Source organism: Apium graveolens, chromosome 7, assembly GCF_009905375.1.
Source record: "Apium graveolens cultivar Ventura chromosome 7, ASM990537v1, whole genome shotgun sequence".
NCBI lineage: Eukaryota > Viridiplantae > Streptophyta > Magnoliopsida > Apiales > Apiaceae > Apium > Apium graveolens.
In genome coordinates, this window is record NC_133653.1 from 178,363,867 (window position 1) to 178,372,091 (window position 8,225).

The window sequence follows — 8,225 nt, forward strand, 5'->3', positions numbered from 1 at the left end:
ATTAGAGTCAGTTTGCACCTTATAAGAGTAACTTTCCACCATATATACAACAATTAACATGTTAACATCATATACATCCAATTTGACATCCTTTTACCACTTATTAATGCCACTTTCATACAAGTTAATTTTGTACCACATTTTGGCTCTAATCAACCATGTAAGTCACTTTTCACCATATTAGAGTCGCTTTGCACCCTATAAGAGTCACGTTCCACCATATATACAACAATTAACATTTAACATCATATACATCCAATTTGACATCCTTTTACCACCTATTAATGCCACTTTCATACAAGTTAATTTTGTTTCACATTATGGCTCTAATCAACCATGTAAGTCACTTTTCACCATATTAGAGTCACTTTGCACCCTATAAGAGTCACTTGCCACCATATATTGATATAATTAACATGTTAACATCATGTATATGCATTTAGACATTCTTTAACCACCTCTTGGTACATCTTTCCTACAAGTCAGTTTTGGGCCATATTTTGGCTCTAATCAATCATGCAAGTGACTTCTCACCATATTAGAGTCACTTTGAACCTTATAAGAGTCACCTGCCATCATATATTGGTACAATTAACATGTTAACATCATGTACATGCAATTAGAAATCCTTTTACCACCTCTTAGAGCCACATTCATACAAGTCAATTTTGGTCCACATTTTGTTTCTAATTAACCATGTAAGTCACTTTTCACCATATTAGACTGATTTTGCACCCTATACGAGTCACTTTCCACCATATATTTGTAAAATTAACATTTAAACATCATATACATCCAATTTGACATTCTTTTACCACGTCTTAGTTTCACTTTCATACAGGTCAATTTTGTTTCACATTTTGGTTCTAATCAACCATGTAAGTCACTTTTCACCATATTAGAGTCATTTTGCACCTTATAAGAGTCACTTTCCACCATATATACAACAATTAACATTTTAACATCATATAAATCCAATTTGGCATCCTTTTACCACCTATAAGGCCACTTTCATACAAGTTAATTTTGTTCCATATTTTGGTTGTAATCAACCATGTAATTCACGTTTCACCAGAATAGAGTCACTTTACACCCTATAAGAGTCACTTGCCGCCATATATTGATACAATTAACATGTTAACATCATGTACATGCAATTAGACATGCTTTAACCACCTCTTGGTACCCCTTTCTTACAAGTGAATTTTGGGCCACATTTTGGCTCTAATAAAAAATGTAAGTGACTTCTCACAATTTTAGAGTCACTTTACACCTTATAAGAGTCACTTGTATTCATATTTTGGTATAATTAACATGTTAACATCATGTACATGCAATTAGAAATCTTTTTACCACCTCTTAGTGCCACATTCATACAAGTCAATTTTTGTCCACATTTTGTTTTTAATTAACTATGTAAGTCACTTTTCACAATATTAGAGTGATTTTGCACCCTATACGAGTCACTTTCTACCATATATTTGTACAATTAACATTTAAACATCATATACATCTAATTTGACATTCTTTTACCACCTCTTAGTTCCACGTTTATACAGGTCAATTTTGTTCCACATTTTGGTTCTAATCAACCATGTAAGTCACTTTTCACCATATTAGAGTCAGTTAGCACCTTATAAGAGTAAATTTCCACCATATATATAACAATTAACATGTTAACATCATATACATCCAATTTGACATCCTTTTACCACTTATTAATGCCACTTTCATACAAGTTAATTTTGTATCACATTTTGGCTCTAATCAACAATGTAAGTCACTTTTCACCCTATAAGAGTCACTTGCCACCATATATTGATATAATTAACATGTTAACATCATGTACATGCAATTAGACATGCTTTAACCACCTCTTGGTACCCCTTTCTTACAAGTCAATTTTGGGCCACATTTTGGCTCTAATAAAAAATATAAGTGACTTCTCACAATTTTAGAGTCACTTTACACCTTATAAGAGTCACTTGTCTTCATATATTGGTATAATTAACATGTTAACATCATGTACATGCAATTAGAAATCCTTTTACAACCTCTTAGTGCCACATTCATACAAGTCAATTTTTGTCCACATTTTGTTTCTAATTAACCATGTAAGTCACTTTTCACAATATTAGAATGATTTTGCACCCTATACGAGTCACTTTCTACCATATATTTGTACAATTAACATTTAAACATCATATACATCTAATTTGACATTCTTTTATCACCACTTAGTTCCACTTTCATACAGGTCAATTTTGTTCCACATTTTGGTTCTAATCAACCATGTAAGTCACTTTTCACCATATTAGAGTCAGTTTGCACCTTATAAGAGTAACTTTCCACCATATATACAACAATTAACATGTTAACATCATATACATCCAATTTGACATCCTTTTACCACTTATTAATGCCACTTTCATACAAGTTGATTTTGTACCACATTTTGGCTCTAATCAACCATGTAAGTCACTTTTCACCCTATAAAAGTCACTTGCCACCATATATTGATATAATTAACATGTTAACATCATGTACATGCAATTAGACATCCTTTAACCACCTCTTCGTACCCTTTTCCTACAAGTCAATTTTGGGCCATATTTGGGCTCTAATCAATCATGTAAGTGACTTCTCACCATATTAGAGTCACTTTGCACCTTATAAGAGTCACTTGCCATCATATATTGGTACAATTAACATGTTAACATCATGTACATGCAATTAGAAATCCTTTTACCGCCTCTTAGTGCTATATTTATACAAGTCAATTTTGGTCCACATTTTGGTTCTAATTAAACATGTAAGTCACTTCTCATCATATTAGAGTCACTTTGAACCCTATAAGAGTCACATTCCACCATATATACAACAATTAACATGTTAACATCATATACATCCAATTTGACATCCTTTTACCACCTATTAATGCCACTTTCATACAAGTTAATTTTGTTCCACATTTTGGTTGTAATCAACCGTGTAAGTCACTTTTCACCATATTAGAGTCCCTTTGCACCGTATAAGAGTCACTTTTCACCATATATTGATCAATTAACATGTTAACATCATGTACATGCAATTAAACATCCTTTACCCACCTCTTGGTACCTAATTCCTACAAGTCAATTTTGGTCCACATTTTGGCTCTCTAATCAATCATGTAAGTGACTTCTCACCATATTAGAGTCACTTTACACCTTATAAGTCATTTGCCATCATATATTGTTACAATTAACATGTTAACATTATGTACATGCAATTAGAAATCCTTTTACCACCTATTAGTGCCATATTCATACAAGTCAATTTTGGTCCACATTTTGGTTCTAATGGATGTAAGTCACTTTTCATCATATTAGAGTCATTTTCCACCTATATATATCACTTTCCAGAATCTATTTGTATAATTAACATGTTAACATCTTATAGATCCAATTTGACATCCTTTTACTACCTCTTAGTTCCACTTTCATACAGGTCAATTTTGTTCCACATTTTGGTTATAATCAACCATGTAAGTCAGTTTTCACCATATTAGAGTCACTTTGCACCCTATAAGAGTCACTTTCCACCATATATACAATAATTAACATGTTAACATCATATAATTCCAATTTGACATCCTTTTACCACATATTAATACCACTTTCATACAAGTTAATTTTGTTCCATATTTTGGCTCTAATCAACCATGTAAGTCACTTTTGACAATATTAGAGTCACTTTGGACCCTATAAGGGTCACTTGCCACAATATATGCTTTGTGATTTAATTTGTATTTTACTTTCATTCCGCACTATTGCAAAATCAAACACAGTTATTTATTTGTAGTAGAATTGTTCTTGAAATCTGAAAAGAAGCCAGAATTCTATTCAACCCCCCTATAATTCTTGTCTAGATTGTTTGGGAATAAGAATCATCAGAATTCATTGCAAGTAATTGAATTTACAACAAACATCCAGTTTATGTGCTTTGACTATTAGTTATTTATTAAGCAATTGATAGGGTGATCTCGAGAAACCACAATCACCATTCTGATAAAGAATATATTTTCATCAAAATTCATAGCATATAATTTAGCAACTTAAAACAGATCTCTCACAGAGATTAAAATAACTTTTAACATACCTAGCTCACTTACCAACTGTGTAAAAGTGGATTTTTCTTGGTAGAGATATCTTCTTGTTTTAGTGTGCCTGATTCTTAAGAGCTTAACCAAATTCTAAGTTATTGCAAAAGCTTTGATTTGTCATCGTAGTTTGGAGTTCACTCCAACTGCAAGCCATAGTCAACAGGTTGACTTTTTGTCCATGAAAGCTGTGTATAACATCCTTCGGCTGCATTGTCTTCATTCTCAGCAATACGTATTAGCATAATGTTAAGCTCTTTGCAAGCTCAAGATTTCAGTTTCTCTTCTAGATAGTGACAACTCCTTGTAGATTCTTTGATTTCATTTTTGCAAACTGCACAATTTACATCTAGACAACCAGGTAGATCAAACTCAGAGTCTCTATGTTATCAATTTCCAAGAATTGATGATCCCTTGAGATATCCAAATAACTTATTTAAAGCTTCTGGGTAAGAATATACTAAAAATAGATTGAGATGTAAGCGCAAAAACTTGTGGTAAATATAATCGTTGGCCTATTATTAGTTTAAATAAAAAGAAGAATTGACTTAGCTCCTGTAACTTGAAATATTTACACTAGTAACCATTTCAAGTAAGACAAGAGTTGGCATGAGTGATTTTGCAGGTGTTTAATTAGTTAAGTCAAATATCTAAAGACAATATGCATAAACATTATTTTACTTACAAAGATTTTATCACTTACTTGATTTACTTTAGCCTCAAGTAAATAAGTAAGTTCACTCATCATGCTCATTCTATATTTAATCAGCATTAACTTTGACTAATATTTTATAAGATTTATCAACTGCAGAGCTATGGATTATATTATTTACATTAAAAATGTGCAATTATAGTAGGGAATTTTTATTTCTAAAAGAGGAGAATTTTGACATTGGTACCTCTTGAGAAATAGTCTTTAGGTAACAACTGATATAAACAGTCATACCATCTCTAGAAAATTGCAGTAGTCCACATAGTGCTTTCAGAAGCTTATCCACAAACTCTGCAATTCTTGAATAATTAAGATTATGAGATTGGGGTACATAAGCTCATTCTTTAAGATCTTCAGTTAGAGAAGCACTATATGCTTCAGTTTGATAGATTTTGGAACTAACATGAGCTGCATAGATGTGACAGATTCTGATGATTTTCATTTCCTTCAGATAGTCTTCATTTCCTTCAAATAGTCTTCATTTCATGAACTAACATGAGCTGCATAAAATTGGTTACCAATGAAAATGATCCATCACTGTCAATCTTCATTTCCTTCAGATAGTCTTCAGCTGTTCTAGATTTATTCCTTGAAATCAAGCCATTTCCATCTTCCTTAATTTTGAGTACCCAATTAGTTCCATTGACTGAATAATATTTTGGTCTAGGCACCAGTTCCTAACTTTGTTTATTTCAAGTTAGTTTAACACTTATTGCTTGGCTACAAACCAATTTTATTCCAGAAGAGCTTCTTTCACTTTCTTGGATTCTTCCTTGAATAAGAAGTTGTTGTACATGCATTCCTCTTGAGTGAATCTTCCAGTTACTTTCTTGACAGACATTTCTCTCGAAGATTTCTCTTGAAGATGGGTTGATTGGATGATCCTTGTCACTTTTATTTGATAGGGCAATTTTGATGTTGATGATGAAACATTTTTGAGCTGCAAAGAGTTAGAAATGAAGTTCCTTGAAACTCCCCATGAGTGAAAGACTTCAACTTTATTAGAAGTTGATGTCATTTTAGTTTCTCTATCAACTGATGCTCATCAATGGTTATCTTTTTATGATCAATGTTTGTCCCATTGAGTTGATCAAAGGCTCTTCCATTTTGTTGTTAAATTTCTATTTCCACATGTCTTGAATTAACACTCTACATGATGATTTCTATGAAAACATTATAACCATCAACTTGCCAGTCATTCTTTTTATCACTTATTTTGAGACCATATTCAAGGATTTGATCCTTCAATCTTGAGTCTTATTTTTATCCGATACATCATGGAATGATTCCATAACATTTCTTTTGACTTCCAGATTATAGATCCTGTAGGTTCTTCCTACTGAGAATTTAACAAGGGTTCTTCCTACTACTTTAGCTTCAAGTTTGACTATGATTTCTCTTTGTTTTAAGATGAAGCATTTGCAGCCAAAGTCATCAAGAAATTCCCAAGTTATTTTCTCTCCAGATACTTGATTGATGAAAGAAGTATTCTATGTAAAGCCTATATTGTATATGGTAGTCCAGAAAAGTCTAAATATTTTTGATTCCCCAAGTATTGTTCTTCCTGCCTCACTGAGTAATCTATTATTCTTTTCAGCTGCTCCAGTCTGTAGTGGAGTTCTTGTGCATAAAATTCACGAGTTTTCCCCTCAATTACATAGAATTCTTTGATGTGAGTGATCATGATTTCAATAGCTTTAATTTCTAAAAGCCAGGATAATATCCAAGTAAACAATGAAATACCACTAGTGATCAATATATAAAGTTTATTATGTTTCATAATATGGACTAACCCGGATGAGTCCTCATGTAGCAATTGCTGGTGTTTTCAAATAATGACTTTGTCTTCTTCTTGAATAAGACCCTCTTCTTCTTATCAGATATATAAGAAATATGGAGACCATCCTTGATAAGTTCCAATTTTAGTGTTACTCCCACTGGGTTCTTCTTGATTGAAAGATTCAATTGAGATAGCTTCTTTTGTTCAAGCCATTTTCATCCTTATTTTTCTTACTGAGCAGACAAATCATTGATTCAACATTAGTTGAGGTGAAATCAGTTACATACATATTTCCTTTTCGCTTTTTGAATAAAAGGACCTTGTTGTCATTTTTTTAATGATAAAATCATCCAATCTTGTTGAATTCTTTTTTTTTGTGACTATCTGTTATCCTAGGGTTAGTAAGGTTTAGGTCCATTTTTACTCTAGGTGTTGATCTTTGAGCAAAAGTGTTGGTGTTATAGTCAGGTTAGAAATCTTGGGAGTGCATCTTACTAGTGGAAGATGTAGACATGCTATTCATGCCTTGCATAGTTAATGGCATGTGAAATATAGAGTAGTAAGGATTATAATTGCTTTGTATGTTACTACTGTTCTAACTAAGCACATTTGGCATACTTGGTATGGCACACATAGACATATGAGAAACATACATGACATGTATTGAAATAGTTTTACACCTAGTAGATAAATAATTAAAACTACTACACTTGACACAAGATTTTCTTTTAGCAAATTTGTCAGATGTGTAGTTGTTGTGCTTGTTAATTCCTAGTTTTCTATACAAGTTGTTCTTCCTCTTGATTTATATTCTATGTTCAAGCTTATCCTTCAATTTCTTGTTGGACAAGTATCCTAGGTTGTTCTGCTTAACTTTTTTGGTCGTGATACCTTCTCTCTTCAAATAGCTCTTATCTACTGGTTCATCATCTTCAATTAACATGTCCAATTTGCAAGTATTGATACTTTCTTTCAACATATACTTTTTATCCCTTGATTTCTCTTCCTTCAACAGATAATTATTATTTGTTGATGCATAGTTATTAGTAGACCAATCTTGTTCAAATTTCTTTTTCTCCCTTTTCCAAGAATCCTCAAAGAAAGACTCAACATATTCAAGATCTGTGAATTTGCTTGCTACATCCCTAGATTTCTTCCATTTAACAATTACCTCGTCTTTAAGATTCAATTGCCTTTTTAGAATTTCTTCTCTCTTTCATCAAATCATCTTTGGAAGCTAGGAAATCTTTCTTAGCATCCTCATAATTAAGCAATTGAGTCATTAATAAGTTGTTTCTCTCAAATAACAAGGAATTAACATATTTAATGCTAGTATTTTCTTTTTTAAGAGATTTCAGAGTGACATGCAAGTTGTACACTTCAGAAGACATATCATTGATAGTTTCTTGACATTCACCCTTACTTAACTTAGAGAGATCAGTTGTAATTACCTAATTGCTTTCTGAGGTTATCTCTGAATCATCATCTTTTTCCAGGAGAGAAAAATCTAGAAATTCTTTATTCAGATCTGGAATCTGGGCATCTACCTCCTTCTTTACCATAGTTAATTAAATCAGCTTCAAGACTTTTAC